This window comes from Bactrocera neohumeralis, chromosome 2 (genome assembly GCF_024586455.1).
Source record: "Bactrocera neohumeralis isolate Rockhampton chromosome 2, APGP_CSIRO_Bneo_wtdbg2-racon-allhic-juicebox.fasta_v2, whole genome shotgun sequence".
NCBI lineage: Eukaryota > Metazoa > Arthropoda > Insecta > Diptera > Tephritidae > Bactrocera > Bactrocera neohumeralis.
In genome coordinates this window covers 35,738,898-35,757,546 of record NC_065919.1, presented here as the reverse complement: position 1 = coordinate 35,757,546, position 18,649 = coordinate 35,738,898, and the positions used below count along the sequence as shown (strand labels likewise).

At 33.5% G+C, this 18,649-nt stretch overlaps 1 protein-coding gene across 3 annotated transcripts in view; it reads right to left on the bottom strand.

Moving 5' to 3' along the window:
• LOC126757503 (homeotic protein antennapedia) overlaps positions 1–18,649 on the bottom strand; it is a 199,245-nt gene that overhangs the window by 71,972 nt on the left and 108,624 nt on the right. Inside the window, exon 1 of one of the 3 annotated variants that reach the window (XM_050471474.1) lies at positions 3,657–4,757. The exons of the other annotated variants lie outside the window; for them this stretch is intronic. The gene's annotated coding sequence lies outside the window, so the exon portion shown is untranslated. Of the gene's footprint in view, positions 1–3,656; positions 4,758–18,649 lie in introns of those variants that run through there. 3 annotated transcript variants of the gene reach the window in all.

The following is an 18,649-nucleotide window of genomic DNA, read 5'->3' as shown; positions in this document are numbered from 1 at the left end:
AACTTGCTTATAACCAGCTGATTTCACTGCTGGGTATTTCCAATGAATATGATGTAATGTAGCTGCATATGCGGGTTTGTAAATTGAAATAACGCTATGTCAAATGGGGTAAAAGCTAGAAAGATCTCTGAGTGGATCCATTTAGCGGGTGTAAAATTTAAAAGAAAATAATTGCTCGAACAACTATATGGAAATTTATTCCTAAGACTTGTGAACGAGTTCGGTGAGTAAGTCATTGAAGCAGTAGCCGAGCTACGAAACAACCCGCCGTAACACTAACAAAAATTGTAAACTGTAAGTAACTACTGTGTTCGAAAACGTACTGTAGCGAAGGAATACATATGTATGTATATTTATATATATATATTTATATATATTATATAAATATATTGTTATATTTATATATATTATATAAATATATTGTTATATTTATATATATATTTACGTACATATGTATATAGCTGTATATATGTATTTTTCATGCATCAAATGTACTGCTTTCGAAATCCTATTTAAGTTAGATATTAGTTTATTAGATTTGCTCCAGATCGAATATGCGGTCCACGACCTATCTCAATGTTGAACAATTTACCTAATTTTAAATAAATCATAAAATCATCCAACTTCTCTGATTTAAAAGTAGTAATGCAATATTTCTCTCCCACAAATATTTCTCATGTGCAAATGTGAGTGAAGAATAAAACGTTTTCAATTGGCGCTTGAGTATATACATATGTGCATACATAATTATATGGTTTGTGCAACCAAAAAAGTAATAAAAACTCAGTGTATTCAGAATTAAAAAAAAATAAAGGAATGAAAATAAGTCAATAAAAACATTAACTACGACATGATCGAAGCTATACCCTTCACAGATGCATTTCTCGATTTACGGGAGAAAAAGATGTGAGGGACTAGTTTGCGTATGTACAGACGGGCAGACAGACGGACGTGGCTAAATGAACTCAGCTTGTTACGCTGACCATATGTAGATGTACATATACATACATATGTATACAAGTATATGGCAAACTAAAAATACCCTGTTCAAGGTATAAATATGCGAACATTATGAGAAAGAAGATTTATTGCGTGAAGTATACGTATAAGTCCACTAAATGCTTGTTAATATAAATTATTTGATTTAAGCAGCAACTATAATTTGCAATTGACAAGGCATGAAGATGCCTTTTGGTGTTGAAAATGGTATGTATTCCATTGAATATTTATAGTTATCGTCAACAGGGTTACTACTGCCGTTTATGCCGGTATAGTTGGTGTGATTAACATAAATCGCTTTTACGCTAATTATTTCATATGTTCGGGTCGACATGTACTCGCTCTCTGGAAGCTTTCAATTATTTGCATATGGAAATTATTTTCATTTTTTCGCAACTGATGCAAGCTGCACCGATGTCCACTGTATTGTTGCTGGCAGACGTGCTAAGGTTCTTGTTGTTCAGCCAATTTTTACACAGTATTATTTATATGAGTGTCGTATATTTATGAATAACTCTACATATACAAATACGCACAAAAGTTGGTTTGACAAACTACTTGTTTGATTATTGGAATGTGCTGAGTATTTACAGTTTGCGCCAAGCGCTTTCTGTGATTATAACTAATTTGTTTCTGTGCGTTGGCAGTGTTGTGGTTGAGCGAGATAGATTTATGGACTGCATTAATGTTAAATTGCAGTTATTGTGATTTAATTAATTAATTTTTATAATTAATTACTTTGATCAACATCAGCTATGGATTAGTTTAATCAATTTAAATGCAGCTGATTAGATACAGAGGATGTACGAGCGCTCTGCAGATTGCAGGAGTGTATAAATTAACCCACAACTTTTAGCGTGAAATCCTTAGCATGAAAAATGAGAGCTAGTGGTAAAAAAGAAGGAATTTTCTTAAATAAACATATTCAGACAATTATGATTAGTTACTTAAAAAAATAAATATGTGACGAAACATTGCCAAATTCTGCGCCTCTTATAAGACTATATTTTGCTTTTAGGTCATTTTAATAAAAAACAAGAAAAAACGTTAACTTCGGCTGCACCGAAGCTAATATACCCTTTACAGGTGCATTTCTATTAGTAACTATGTGTTCAGTTTGTATGATAGCTATATGCTATAGTTAACTGATCTGACCAATTTCTTCGGAGATTACATTGTTGCCTTAGAAACAAATCTATACCAAATTTGGTGAAGATACATTGTCAAATGTGAAGGTTTTCCATACAAGAACTTGATTCCGATCGTTCAGTTAATATGTAAGCTATATGTTATAGTGGTCCGATATCGGCCGTTCAGAGAAATGAGCAGCTTTTTGAAGAGAAAATGACGTTTGCAAAATTTCAAAAGGATATCTTAAAAACTGAGGGACTGGTTCGTATATATACAGACGGACGGACGGACGGACAGACAGACGGACAGACAGACGGACATGGCTAAATCGACTCAGCTCGACATACTGATCATTTATATATATACTTTATAGGGTCTCCGACGCTTCTTTCTGGGTGTTACAAACATCGTGACAAACTTAATATACCCTGTTCAGGGTATAAAAACACTATTATAATTTGTAGTATAATAAAGATATTTTAATTATTTAAATATTTTCGTGCCATTAGTAAGAAAAAAATCAGACACGTCTGCAAACATTCTATTAAAATCATCCTCAAATAACACAAACCTCGAACAGGCTAAATTTAGTATAATGAGATGATGTGCAAAACGTCAACCAGAGGATCGGAATTCACAATATCAGAAAAAGGGGGTTCGAATTAAGGTTTAGATCAATTCTATTCTACATACTTTTCTTCGCAAACAGTTTAAAGCCAGCTGGAAAATAGGAAATCCCTAAACAGGGATTATTTGGGGTAGAATATATAACTTATTCACTGACCAACATATTCGGCATATGGCTTGTTAGAATAACGAAATTCACTATACATATGTGGTATAAGTAGATTGGCGATTTCGTGGACCAATTTCACATATTTTTGGCATTAAATACTGCCCAATAATACTGTATAAAGCCAATCTTATATTAGGGATATGATAGAAAGGAGTCGCATTGACCCGATTTTATTTATATTTGACATTACTATGTATTATTAACAGAAGAAAATGCTCTCTGAGTTTCACTGCCAGCTCACATAGAAACCCTAATATACTTGTATAAGTAGTAAAGCTAACTCCTAATATTAGTAATATGATCTCTAAAGCAATTTTATTAAAATAACTCACATATTTACCATTATATGCGACATAAAGTCATCCGGAATTTGGAAATCAGGTATATGGGGGCTAAGAGAACTATTGTTTTGATTCAACGCTTATGGACATACCAGCTTTCATGGACAGACAGTTACTCGGAATTCAACCCTATAACCCTATGTATAACTTTATTAGTTTCAGGTGATACAAGCAACCGTAAGGTGAACAAAACTATGACTCTGCGGCAACATGTTGAGAGTATATGAATAAATAAATAAAATATGAAAACAAAGTTAATGAAATTGCCGCACTAAAATTCTTGCACCCTAAGCAATATAATAACTTGCCTATATGGGCGGGTCGGAAATGATTATTACAGAGATAAATTCGATATTTAGTAATAAGTATTTGTTCGCAATCACACTCACCTTAGTTACACGTAATTTAGAAACGTTATGCATTAAAATTCTCCCAATTTTATTCTTATTCGAATGATTATGATTGTAATTTTAGAATATACATATATCATATACGTTGATTCGAACTTAACGCTAACAAACTTCGTATATAAAGTTATTCGCAGTTCTTACACTTATATCAATATCACAATTTCTTTAAATTACTATTTACAAGCACAATTGTACGACAATTACGATTAATATTAGTGGTATTCTTTGGATTAAGTTAAGTGGACTTTAAAACTTGCATTGTACGATTTCCTTCTCAAAAACGTAGTTCTTTTAAATATATTGAGTGAGTTGAGAAAATAGTAGAAGAAAATAATAATTTCCACGAAAACTAAAAGTGAGGCGATAGCAATTTCTATGTGCAGAAATATGGAGTACCAGGGGAACACAAGCACAAGGCTATGAGGCAAACATAAATATTCAAAATTTTTATGTGGATGACGCATGAGTTTTCTTTTTTTACCCATAAACGAAGATGATTGCTTTATAGCTATCTGTTTTTCATTTACAAATGCTTTTACTTTAGTTATTAGCAAACCTGTAGATTTATGGTGGACTTGGATATACACATTTTTGATTAGCGTTTTTCGAATTATACAAGAGCGACGATAATTCTCGCTATCACAACTGAAATAAAATTACTTGACACGCGCTTATATTTTTTTGAACACGCGGTGCTTTTTGAATCGCTTGCCTTGGAAAGGTACTGATTACGCTTCGCTGATATTGTTTATTGCGTTTAATTACTTTCGGCCGCAGTCAAATCGAGACTGTGACATGTATGCCCTTTATATTTTGGAAATTGACGGAACGACAACGAAGATGAAAAGTTCAATGCTATTCAATTGATAAGATTCACGGATAGAGCAGCGCGCAGTAATACCACACGAAAGCCTTTAATCAGCTTCTGGCATTTTTATACTATAAAATGTAGATGGTAATGGTATTTTTGAACTTAATGTTTTTGTTTATGTGGATTTTTGCTCTTATGGTGCCTTTAGAAACCATTTGCCAGAGATTTACTTATTTTTTATTTCTTAATTGCCACTTGATAATGTAACATATACATATACTCGTATTTATATTTACATTTCACATTTATGATTTTTTTAAATTAAATTATCATTAACATTAACATTCCGATGTTTTTTGTTGTTGATTTTTCATTGTTTTCCACACTCAAAAAACAGCATACACTTTTGTACACTAAACATGCAAGTAAATTAATAAGTGAAAGGTTCGGTTTGTAGCATAAAGCAAGATAAAACGGTCCACATTTCACTGTAAGCAGCTCGTTGATACAAATGTCACGCCAAATGAAATTTTCTACGAATTTTCCACGTCATTTTTGCTCTTATATCCTTGATTTATCAAAGTACAAGCTTTCTTATTTCACAAAGAAAACATCGACGCACTTAAATTCGCACCGAAACCATTTTTTATTAATTTAAAAAAGTTATTATATGTTAAGCTTCAATATTTTAATAATTTCAAAATTCAATTATCAATTGAATAATTATAAATCGTATTGAGTTTTCGTATATTCGCAAAATTAGTACGTTGTCAAACGAAAAACGAGCGCATATTTTACGCGGCAGCAGCGAACGCAAGAATAGAACTCCCGGCAGCAACGCAAAAACATAACAAAATACTGAAAACACACGCGGGCTACTACGGGCTGCCATTCACTGTTTAACAGTTAAGCTGCTTCGACGCTTATTCCTGCTGTCTTGCCGATGGCTGTTTACTACTTTCTGCCTGCCTACCACTCTGCTAAACATACGTCTATTTTATGTGTTCGCACAACAACAACTAAACCATCGTGCTAACAATGAATCTACAATGAGCTCAGCTCATATACATTCCAATAAATCTATTTCCCATGTTGCCAATGGCGCGCGCTACTACTCCGAAGTCGGCAACATGGCAACGGCCGAAAACAAAACAAACAAGAGTAACATCACTACAAACAAAAATATATGAAGTTGAAAAACACAATGGCACGAAACACGAGTGTTGCCGATCTCTCGAAAAGATGATGAATAGCCGAGGAAATGAATTCTAGTTGGAAGAGTGCGAGTAAATATTTTTCAGCGTTGCCGATTACTGGAGAAGCGTTGGTGGCGGTTTAGTGAGGTGTTAATGTTGCGCAGCAAATAAGTAATGTTGCCGGGATCTGTTGATTAAGCGAAAGAGAGCATGCCCTACAGGAAATATTTGCATGCAAAACACCAATGACCATTTAGTTTGCGTAAAGTTGCGAAAAATAAAAATAAAAATTTGAATTTAACTTAATATGTAAATATACAATTTCTTCAATTAATGCTTCGAAAAAGAAGAAATGAAGTTCTGCATTGATTTAAAATATTGTTTTATTATAAAGCGATCAATAGAATTAATATTAATTGAGAAGCTAAAATTTGAAATATCTACACACATTTTAGTGACGATAAACTTTCTAATAATATACATATGTATACTTACAGAATTGAATGGTGAACAATATAAATACATTTATTACTAATGCAAATGTGCGTTTGTTGGCAACTTTTCAATAAACCAAAAAAATATTTTTATTTGGTTCACATTCTTAACACTTATGTAAAAACATACATATTAACATTTCACATGCTGTATTTGAATTAATAATAGATATATTCTACATTCCATTATAATTATGTATATATGTATGTACATATGTAGTCTGAACAAATGAACTTAGAAATGCACACAAACACTGTTTAACATATTTCTATACCAGCTGGAAATGTTGCACTGGAAGTGTCAGAGCTCTAACGCATGTTGCTGAAAATACTCATTGATGTTGCGCAACATTTATATTTGTTGCTTTTCAAATGCGCCTGAGAGAGATGAGCAAAGCTTCAAATAATGCATTAAAAACAGCATTATGAATTGTGGTACAAATTATGTTCTTCATTGATGATATTAAATAGTAATTCTAATTTGGCTATTATTTGGTCGAATTTTCTTCGATTGGGCGAAAAGGCATCACCTAGTCTAACTGCCGCTTCGCAGGCATGATAAAGAAGTTTATGTTGTATTAATATAACTAAGAATGGTGATAGTGCCACCATATCTCTTTCACACCTTTCATACCGTGGGTTCTTAATGCATTCCTTAGTGTCAGTTTAATGGGGCTAATTCATTCATATGAACACTTATTGGTGTATGTGCACATACATACATACTTACATATTTATATGTCTATAGCATGTGTGTATTCTTTTCCATTCGTTTTGTTTGCCTCTTATCCGATTAGTAAGCGTACATCATGAATATTTATTTCATATAAACAAGTACATACATATGTACATGTATGTATACATATTTAACAATGGTGGAAGTGCTTCAGTGTTTCATATATGAATATTTAATTCTATGCCGCTTAAATCTGGTCAATTGTCATTATGATCCCAGACGCCGCCGGGCTAGTAACTGCAGATACTCCAACTTGCTGTTATTCGTTGTTGGGTAAACACTACGTCAGCGTTAGCACCGGCTTGGTACACCGGTAAGATGCAACAATGAATGAATGAAATTGAACTTGATTATTTGCTATTCTTACTGTATAAGCAGACGGCACAGTAACAGATGTGCAAAGTAGCGATATCCCCACAGAAATATGCGCGACAACAACGAGTTTGGCATTTGTATTCAGTGGAGAAATTTTGCTGCCAAAGAGAAGTTTTTCTTAGTCGTGAGCAGCAGTGAGATATAAAGAGAGAGTTGTCATCGGCGTTACAGTTTTTGTTGCTCCTCACCGCACCAAAATTTGTTAAGATTTATTGTTGTTTGTATGATGTGTTGACGTTTGTTTGTTTTTACTGTGCTTATGTGTCTTCGTTGTGGATGCAGTTATTCTGACTTCGGTTAAATGTTAGTATAAATATGAAAGTTGAATTTCAATTGAAAGTGAAAAGCGTGGAAAGGTTCTTACAAAATGTCATTGCTGCAGCAGCTATCTCAACATTTGAGCTATTGCTCCCCTCCCACCTAAAGTAAATGTTTGGAGAATTGCGAATAGATAGTCGTACACTAAAGGTACTCCTCCAATCTCGGCGTCACGTGGTTCCTTTATTTTGTGAAGTCTGCCGGCTTCGACGTATGGTACATTTTTATATGTACATATGTACATACATACATAAGTATGTACTTGACAGGAATTGTTTTGTAGCATGGTTTTGTATGGTTCTAGTTTGATGTTGTTGTCCGTCCACATGCGTTGCGAGGTTTATTTAAATGGCTTCATTTAGTAAGCATGATAATAAATACATTATTTCCAGACTTTTTGTTATGCTTATTGTATGTATGTACGTATATACATATATGTACATATATATTTATCATTTATCATATTCTTCCCTTTTTTAGTTGTTTATTTAATTGCATTACTATTCATTATACGAACCCAACTTTTAAGCGCCCATTCGATCATATTCTCGGCACTCATGTGCCTGAGTGTCTGTGTGTTTGCGCATATCAAAGCGCTAATTGCGTGAAACAATAAATCTTCCAAACTCAATTGTTTTCTTGCAATTAGGTTGTAAAACGTTGATAATTTGAATGTGGTTTGTTTAACAGATTATCATTGTTATAATTTTGAAATAAAAATAACCACCTGCCTCTTCCTATATGCATACATACATACATATGTACGTAAGGGAAAACCAGAGTGTATTCATGTATGTATGTATGTATTTGAACATTAAAAATGTTTCACATACATACATACATACATTATTACGCCTATAACTTTGTTCAATGATAGTTTTAATGAAGGATAGAGTCAAGACCTTGATACCGAATTCTTGCTGTATGTATTTATGTATACTGCTAGGTAACGTTATTTTATTTTCTTCAAAACTTGAAAGCTTTGCAGCATTCTTCTGTGTCTTTTACTTTTATTATTGGAAACGATTTAAAATAAAATACAAATACATATGTTTATAGTACATACAGATGTGTGTACTTGTTATATGAAGATATACATACATACATATAACTATTGCTAAGTCTTCTTCATATCTTTCCATTTGATTTTTTGTGGTAGCGGATATGCTCTTGATAATGCCATAATGTTCGCATTTGTTGGCTGTTTCTAAGCTTTTGTTTTTTCCGCGTTGCCATCGCCTCTGTGCGCCCATGTTTGTTCTTTTGACAGCCAGTCAACCCGTCGTCATTTCATTCGTTCTGTTCTAAATTCGCTTTACTCTGTCATTTACACACATATATGTATGTACACAACACCACAAACAAAAAGCATGCATGCGTTTCAATTTTGGTTGTACGTTATACCACCATCATCCTCAATTGTTCTTAAGCTGCGTTTACTTGCCTACCTAACTATCGAAAAACCCGCTCCCTAAGCAAACATCTCTCGTGTTGCTGCCATTATTCCTTTTTCATTCTCAGTTCCCATGTTACGGTTTACTCAACTCCTCACCAACGCTGCCTCTATGCCTCCACCCTAAGACATCAATCGGTCTGATATTCATGTGTACATAAGTATATACATACATACATATGTGCGTTTGCATATATTTTTGAATACGAATATGCGCCTACAAGGGGCGAACCGTACATATTCATTCCACACTGACCGTCGGTTGCCCATCTGTCTGCTTGTCTGGTACTTGCTGGAATGGCCGCTCTCGCTTACCTCTCTATCCGGTTGTCCGTCGGTTCGGCCGTCCGTCCAGCCATTTTGATTTATATGCGTTTTATTTCCTTGTTCAATACTCGTCTCATATGCGATTTGTGATATGAGTTGGCAAAACTAGCGCTTCAGTGTCCCTCGACCTGAAACGCGGTTTGTGGATTGTCGGATATGGCAGCATGGAATCGCTTGTCCATTCGCGAAGAAGCTGTCAAAAGTCCAAAATGCCTATCAGTGAATGCATAAGGGGCTCCATTTAGTAGTTCAGAGAGGTACCACAATCCAAAACAATTTATTTCATCTATGGCTGCGTAATACTTTTGTCAGATTAACGGTGATATAACCTCCTTACCTCATTGTCGGTACACTTGTTTTGGTCGCAACATATGAATACGATTTATGAGTGAGATTGTCTGCTAAATAAAATTCCATTTAAGTGTTTCAGAAATCCATTAACTTGAGAGAGTACATAAATGAAAGCTTGAAAATGTTTAACTTGAACTTTGTGTGATTTTTTGAAGACTTGAGTTTCGAACACTTTCTGATTTGTTTGCGATGTTTAGCAACACTACCAAATTCACTGTAAGAGGTTTAACACATTCGCCTTGACATTTGCAACGTGTGCGTGTTTAAATTCAACAGATAGTGGAAAAAGCTGGTGACTGATGACTAGTCGGCTGTCAGTCATCTAGGAACAGGCGTCATTGCAAAATTTCAAGAGTGTGTCATCCTTAGTGACTTGTTTTAGATGCTACACACGTGTTATTTGTTTGTATGTGCGTCTTTTTGACATTTTTTTTCACAAGAGGTAGGCATGTCATTGGGAAGAACTATTTTCTGTCCACTGTACCTAATTTTTTCATATTGTACAACAATTCTATATGTTAGAAAAATGTATATATGTATACAAGTATATAACAATCGATTTCTACTGAAGAAATTATGAATATTAATAAATATTGTGAAATAAAATTAGTAACGCTAATTCAGTCTGTGATATTAATTCTTGCAATCTTTAACCCGATTTTAGTTTGTAATATGAAGATAAATCTACGACAATTTAAAATTTGAAAATATAGATATGAATCTACATTTTAGCTGCGATTTTTTAGGCGGTCGAGACGAAATGCTTTTGCCACACGGAAATTAAATTACAAGTATTCTGCAAAAACTCCCTTCCACCCTATATTGCCCACAAGCCACACATCCCCAGTATGTTGTCCGCGTGTCAGCGCGATAGCAGTACAACAATTTCTAATTGAATGCACACACTCGAGCGGCAAAAGGAAATTGCTAGCGACTCACACTATCGCACCCGCGAACATATTCCAACCCCGCCTCAGAATGGCAGCCATGCATGCAAAGCCATTGACAAAATCAAAAACGTTACAATTCTCTAGCATTATTTTTGTGTATAAACCTTACTTAGCTTCTACGACACAGTACTACGTAGTACAGTCGTCTGAAATATTAATTTCTTTAGTATTTCGTTGTGATAAAGTTATGAAACTCTTACATTGTTACACATCGGGTGTAGTCTGAAAATCACAACTATTTTTGACCAATCCAGGTGCTCTGATGAAGTGACCTTTTCGAATGTTAGTGAAATTTTTCGATGAAGATTTTTTAGTAAATTTTTGTTATTTACACATATGCATAAGAAAGTGTCATTGCGCTATTGGAACAATGGGATTACGTACGAAGTTCACTAAGCTTTGATACAAATATTTTTATACCCTGAACAGGGTATATTAAGTTTGTCACGAAGTTTGTAACACCCAGAAGGAAGCGTCGGAGACCCTATAAAGTGTATATATAAATGATCAGTATGTCGAGCTGAGTCGATTTAGCCATGTCCGTCTGTCTGTCCGTCTGTCTGTCTGTATATATACGAACTAGTCCCTCAATTTTTAAGATATAGTTTTAAAATTTTGCAAACGTCATTTTCTCTTCAAGAAGCTGCTCATTTGTCGGAACTGCCGATATCGGAGCACTATAACATATATGTAGCTGCCATATAAACTGAACGATCGGAATCAAGTTCTTGTATGGAAAACTTTCACATTTGACAATGTATCTTCACCAAATTTGGTATAGATTATTTTCTAAGGCAACAATGTAATCTTCGAAGAAATTGTGCAGATCGGCTCGATATAGCATATAGCTGCCATACAAACCGAACGATCGGAATCAAGGGCTTGTATGGAAAACTTTCGCATTTGACGTGGTATCTTCACGAAATTTGGCATGGATTACTGTTAAAGGTAACAATATAATATCCAAAAAATTTTTCAGAACGGATTACTATAGCATACATATATGTAGCTTCCATACAAACTGAACACATAGTTACTAACAGAAACGCACCTGTGAAGGGTATTTAGCTTCTGTACAACCGAAGTTAACGTTTTTTCTTGTTTTCTTTAGAGCACACATACACATGCTCTGCGTTACAATATTTTTCAATTAGAAATTGCTCTGCTGAAAGTAATTCGATTACTTTCGGCCGGACGAGTTCTTGGCTAAGCAGCCAGCAGCTTTTCACAACTGTCTGGTGTTGGCGTCTTCAGTCATCGGGAATAGACTGGTGATGTCCTTTTTTGTTAAATGCTCGATAGCATCCACGCGCTCTATATTCTTTCCTTTTGTATGAGGTCAGAGAGTATTAGGGTGCCGCAAAGTAGTTGCTCAAAGAAGAGCCGAGCGTATATTCGCGTGTTGTTTAAATGAAAAATGCGCTCGACTAGGCTTTAATCGTTCACGTGCAGGCACCTTCAAAGCCGAGACGAGCGCAAAGCTGGTTCGGATCAGCGCTGATCGATTTTAGGTGCCGCAAAATTCAGCGGTGAAGCGCATGTACTCTGTTCTCTTCTGTTTCTTGTTCGTAACAATTTGTTTTAACCGCAATGGATTTAGTTCGAACACAATTTTATTAAAAATAAAAGATATAATCAATTAATGAATATATATGTATATATTGAGCGTAAAAAAGCTGGTATTTACTACATTCCCATAGATTAGGAAACTCTCGTCAAAAGCTTTCCCTTGAAAATATTTATAGCTGGTTTTCTAAATATTGCTCTATCATATTCATGGTAATTCCTTGTAAGCAAAATATAAAACCAACATACAAATGAACTATCCAACACGTGGATCGATGCCGATAACCGTTTTTCGCTTTTCGCTTTCGTCGGCTTTGAACGTTCACTTTGGAGGCACCCTGAGTGTTTTATTTGTTATTATAGTCTGAAAAACCCTATTGCTGGAGTAACCGAATATTTAATTCGAATTACCAAGAATCAAAGCCTTAGGTATATTTTCAAGCATTTCAAGCAATTTAATGTTTAAAATTAATAATACCATATTTCGATATGAACAAACATGTACATATGTACATATAGGAAATTTTAGATAATGGCGGCGCAGATAATGGCGACACTCAAATTGAGCGATTATGATAGAAAAGAGAAAATAAACTTAGTTTTTGACGTGCTCGGTAATTACTGATAGCTCGATATGTTATGCAAAACATTTCAAAAACACATACAATTATTACAATAGTAATTTTATACGAGAATAATGGTCGATTAGACTTCAACAATCACCTTCACAATGCCCCACACAAATGGTGAATAAGTCAGCGGTGGTGACCCCTCCGTCTTTCAAAAGATTGTAAACAACCGATACTGAAGAGCGCACGAGGTTACTTAAATCTTACCAGCTGAAAACTTGTTCGAATCGCCGTTTTAATAAAAGCGTCTATCAACTACTTATACCAACAAAGGCAAAAAATATCACACTATAAAATATAAGCCAATCAAGCGCAACTGCCACCAGCAGTGGACAATTCCTGCATGCAACGGTCAGTTCGTATTGCTGACCAAGCGCGTTTATTGTTCACATGGTTGTTTTTGTTGGTTGAAGGTAGCTTGTGTCTATGGTGCTTTCAATCCTCTAGCTATTACCTATTACCGTTCAAACGGTTCTCTCACTCTCTTACTTGCATTTTGATTGATTTTAAATGATGATTGTGGCTGACATTGATTTATGGCGGCAGCTTGCATATACTGGGCCATAAGATTTCAGACTAATGCTAATGCTTCCTTTGCTGATTTACGCTGTTCTGACGTTGGTAGTGGCGTGCGCCTTCACGGCATGACTCCTTCGGCTCTTCTCTTAGTTTGGCTGGGTGCACCAATTCAGTGAGTTTTGTTACCGTTGGGCACATATGATTTTTAAGTACGCATTCACCATAGAATGACTTCGATTCTCTCTTTTTTTGGACTGCCATTTACAACAATAGCAACAAAGTTGTATTTATTCATTTTTTTATTGTTTTTTTATCGCAATTTACGGTAGTGCTGTACATAGAGGAGTAAGAACTTAAGTAAAACATGCTAACAAAAAATAATATGAAATAAAATTGACATGACGGTCCTTCAACCTCGCTTTTGAATGCGGTGCACGTTCATGACCTATTATAAGTCAATACGCCCACAAAATTACCACAAGCGAGTCGATTGACCATACGATCGAATGATTTTAACTAAGCTTATCTGCACTTACACTAGTTTATGTGTGTGTGATGTGTACATCTGATTGTATATATTTTTCGTGCATTCATTCTGGAACGTACTTTCCGTATCCTAAGTAAAAAATTATGTTATATGCGAAGGGATGGATTGAGATTTGGCAATCGATACCAATTTCAATGTTTTACTAAATGACTTTGAACTATACCACAACGTTTCTCAGAAGTTAAATTAATTGGATTATTTTGGAATGTTGCCGAAATGGATAGAGACATAAGTATGTATCGCGTATATATTTTTAAAAATCTGAATTGAATTGGGTAATGAATATTAGAGGCTTGACTATATGAATATGAAACGTAAAAAAATTATTTTGAAAATAATTATCTTTTTATACTTGTAATATCGACTTTACACTAGCGCTATTATTATTATTGTTAATAATATCATTTCAGATAGAGTCACAAACATTTTGAGCTAAAGTATTATTTGACCATTGATTTAGGTTCATAATGCATGCGATAACCGTGGACTGCATATCGCAGCTAAATATAGAATATATCGGAACTGATTCGGACTCTATGTATATGTCAATTTTCAGCATTTTTAAAAAAGGAGCTATGGCATGGATATTTTTTTAGAACAGTGGTGGAGCTTAGTATTTTCACTGGAGGCTACAAATTTGTGTATATCTATTCTACCAATCGCCGTGACCGAAGAGGGTATTCTATTTCACGATTCCGATCTTAACTGCTGAACAGAAGTCTATTTTCTATATTTTCTTTTTCCTGAAAGTATAAAATTTTAAATAACCATTTATATTAAGGCCACGTTTTAGAAGACAATATTTTAGTTTGATCCCTGATTTTATTAAAAATAAAAAAAGGCTTTAAGCCAATTCCTTTCCATTTAATAATTAATCGAAGATTTGAAATAAAACTTATTTTAATGATACAAAACTACACGACTGTATTCTCCTCACAAAAGGGAGGTTTGCAAGTATTATGCACCCATCCTATGTTTTTTGAATTGATTTAATTAAAAGGGCCAAATTTGATGAAACTGGAATACCAATTATATATGATCTGTTTGTTTTAACATTTTACAAATATGTTTTGTATTATTTAAAAGTGTTCTACATTTTTATTTTACTTTTCCAAAAGTCCTGTACATTTGTACATGGTTTATTAGTACAGAATATTTTATTATTGAAATCTATTTCAGTTATTTTGGTGAATTCGAAGTTATTCCACCATAAAAATTAAGCGCTAATAATGGCAATAAATCAAAGGAATTGCACCCTTCTTGCATCCGCTGGCTGGGTAAAAGACGTTGTCTGCTAAAGCTTGTTCCTTTAGCTTCTGACTCTCCATTAGTATGTATACATATATGTACATTTGCCCTTTCTGTTTGTGTGTGCCAAACTGGTTATTTGCACCTTGTGTCTAATAACAGGTTAGGCTCTGCAATTCCTTCAGCTTTTCTTTCGAAAAATTTCGGGTAATCAAAGAGTGGCTATTGGCTGGTGGCTATTGTTGTATTACTCTGATCGCAATTCCTTTAAATAGGAAATATTTAATAATAATATAGTTTTCATTTCTCACATGTAATTATAAGATAAATAATACGGTTTCCGTTTTATACTCGTTTATTAAAAAAAATGGAAAATGTGAGTTTTTCCATAGATTTAAATTAAGAAGCATTTAAGTTATTTGGATTTTTATTTTTATTATAATTTTTTTGTCAATAACTACTTGGCACAAAACGGTTGGTGTAACATGCAAAGAAAAAAAATGTTTTAGAAAAAAAAATCTAAAAAGCATGTTCTTGAATACCAGAATTGTGCATCGTCGATTTTATTGAATTATATAAATATCTAAGAAAGCTGGTTAAATACCATTTTGGGTCATTTAGTTTTTTACATTTTCTGAAAGAACTTAATAATGTATCATATTTTTATACCATCAATACAGTACAGACTTCAGCGATTAAAAAAAATAATATTTTGGCGTGAGAGGTTTTAATTGAAAATTATGGTATTTTCGGTTTTAAGTCGAAATAAGGTCTCGTTTTTAATGTTTTAAACAAGAATTTTAATTTTATATTTAGTGTAAAATGTCATAATTATTTACTAGTACTACGAACTTAAGCAACAAAACTTAGTATTAAAACGATGACTGAAAGCCTTGCAGCTAGTGTCATTTTAAAGTTTATTCTGTAATTTAGTGTGTTTGGGACTTGAGGAGGTAAGTTTACGTAAATTTTCTTGAAAAAAATGTGTACGAGATAAAAATGCCCAAAAATTTGGTTATTAGAATTTTCTCCATAAATTTTAAGGTTATATGAAAAAGTCTATATAAAAAAGTTATAGATCTTTTCATTACCTACAACATTGCAATTTTTATAGGACTCATAGTTTTGCCAGAAAATGAGATAAACCGTATTTAACCCTTAAACATTCAACTACGCACCTCCATTTCCTTACTTGTGCTTGTCAATTCTTGTTATTTTCTCTTTGATTTCCGTTGGGTTTCATGATTTTGTGTTCAAAAATTATCTACTCAGGTCTAGAAGTAAGATAATTGACGAGAACGATTTTCAATACAAGTTAAATTTTTTACATAAAAGGAGTTTTTAGCACGTTTTTCTTCCTTTACACCTTTGTATATAATAAGCTATTGAGCTGTGAGCTCCGATATGCTTTCATCATTTCCCAAGCAATTAATATTTATTCATATAGAAATTTATGCAGAAATAACAAAGTATAAAAAGCGACTTTATGCAACATTGCATCTAAGTAACTAAGCATAATTAGCCTTATTTATTCCGCTGACCATAGAAAATAAACGAAAACTCAAATTAGTTAATACAAATGCTAAAACGGGACAAAAAACTTAATTGAAACTACACCAACTTTGAGTTTGTTCTGTTGCATGGGCAATACTTCATAACTACATACATCAACGGAACAGTGAGTTAGAAAGTTATGTAACAAAGAATTTTAATGACCCAACAAAATAATAAAAATGTACCACATATAAATAAACACAAAAAAATTTATGGCTTCCTATTGTGTGGGGCTTCACAATAGGTAACCATTTACATGAGTAAGACTGTAATATCTGCTGTTGATTGGCAGGTGAATAGTTTAGTAAATATTTTTGTATTTTTTCACATCAAATGTTTTGCAAGAAATTAATTTATTTGGGAGAAAGGTTTGATATTAAATTCATAATTAATTAGAAACTTACAATTTCTTATTAATTTTGAAGACACAATTTCTTCGCAATATTCGTTTCTATACCCTAAAGGCGCCACTTTCCATTCTTCTAGGCTATCAAAATAACTGCAAACTGCAAAAGTTGGTAAAACCAATGGATAAATATACCACATAATCTTCAATTTAGACATTTAGCCATATAAATCTCTCTTCACGTAGCCCCTTTAATATTCTAAGTAGAATTGCCCCAATAAAACATTTTGTCGGCTTTTAATAATTTTGTCTGCCCATTGTAGTGTCGATTGTATATTTTTTGGTATGCTATCATATATATGTACTTACATCATATGTGCATATATGATATACATATTAAATTCTATATATATACAATACAAGTTCTAATTAAACATTTGTGTGTAATCTTTTGAAAAGAAAATTTTAAATATTTTTGAATATATACAAGTATATTTTTTATATTTTTTTGGTGCCCTATCGAAGACGGAACATTAAAACAGCATTTTCGGTATATTTTACTGTTTTACTATCAAAAGGGTAAAAGCATGATGTTTATAAAGAAGACCTCTTAAAACCTATGTATATGGATAAAATAAAATCGTAGGTCGATGTAAATTATCGGATAACAACTCGAGAGATTGCTGAAATATTAAATTTTTCTAATATCATAAAATATTGTACACAATAAAAAATGCTTTTAAGTTACATTAAAAACACGGAATTACTTATACAAAGTTTTCTACTACTATTACAGTCCCTACAATTTTTACATATACTCTTGCAATATGTTGCTACAGAGTATAATAGTTTCAACTAAGACTAAGCGAGATAGATATAGGGTTATGTATATATAAAAGATCAGGATGGCAAGACGAGTTGAAATCCGGGTGACTGTCTGTCTGTCCGTTCGTCCCTTCTTCCGTCTTTGAGAGCTGCGCTTTAGTAAAAATTGAGTTATCTTGATAAAACTTCGGCTTTAATAGAACCGGGTTCCCAATTGGATGATGCGCGTGGTACTGTCCACTTTAAGTTGAAAACACATACATATCTCGAACCCACCCGACCGATTTCAATAAAATTTGGTAATGTGGCATTCCTGTGACATTTTTATGTTACATTATGACTACAGCTAGACCTACTTCCAATATAAAATATCTTGAAATTAATATAACGGGATAAAACAGGGCGAGTCATATCCTGATAGTAGTATGTCTGTGCCCTACGAACACTCATATATCTAATATAAATATTTTCCAATTTCTAGCTGACTTTATAACGAATATATGGGCTAATAAAATTGAGAGAGCGGTTTTTCCTAAAACAGTGCACATTTGTGCTTTGAATTAATAAAATCGGGTGAAAACTTGATCCCATATAAAGAACAGGCCTTATGTAACCTAGCTTTAATCCTTGCAAGTTACAAGAGTATTTGTTTGGTTTACCCGAACTTATCTCTTCCTTACTTGTTTTTATTAATTTTTCTACTGAATTATGATGATTTTTTCTAGCG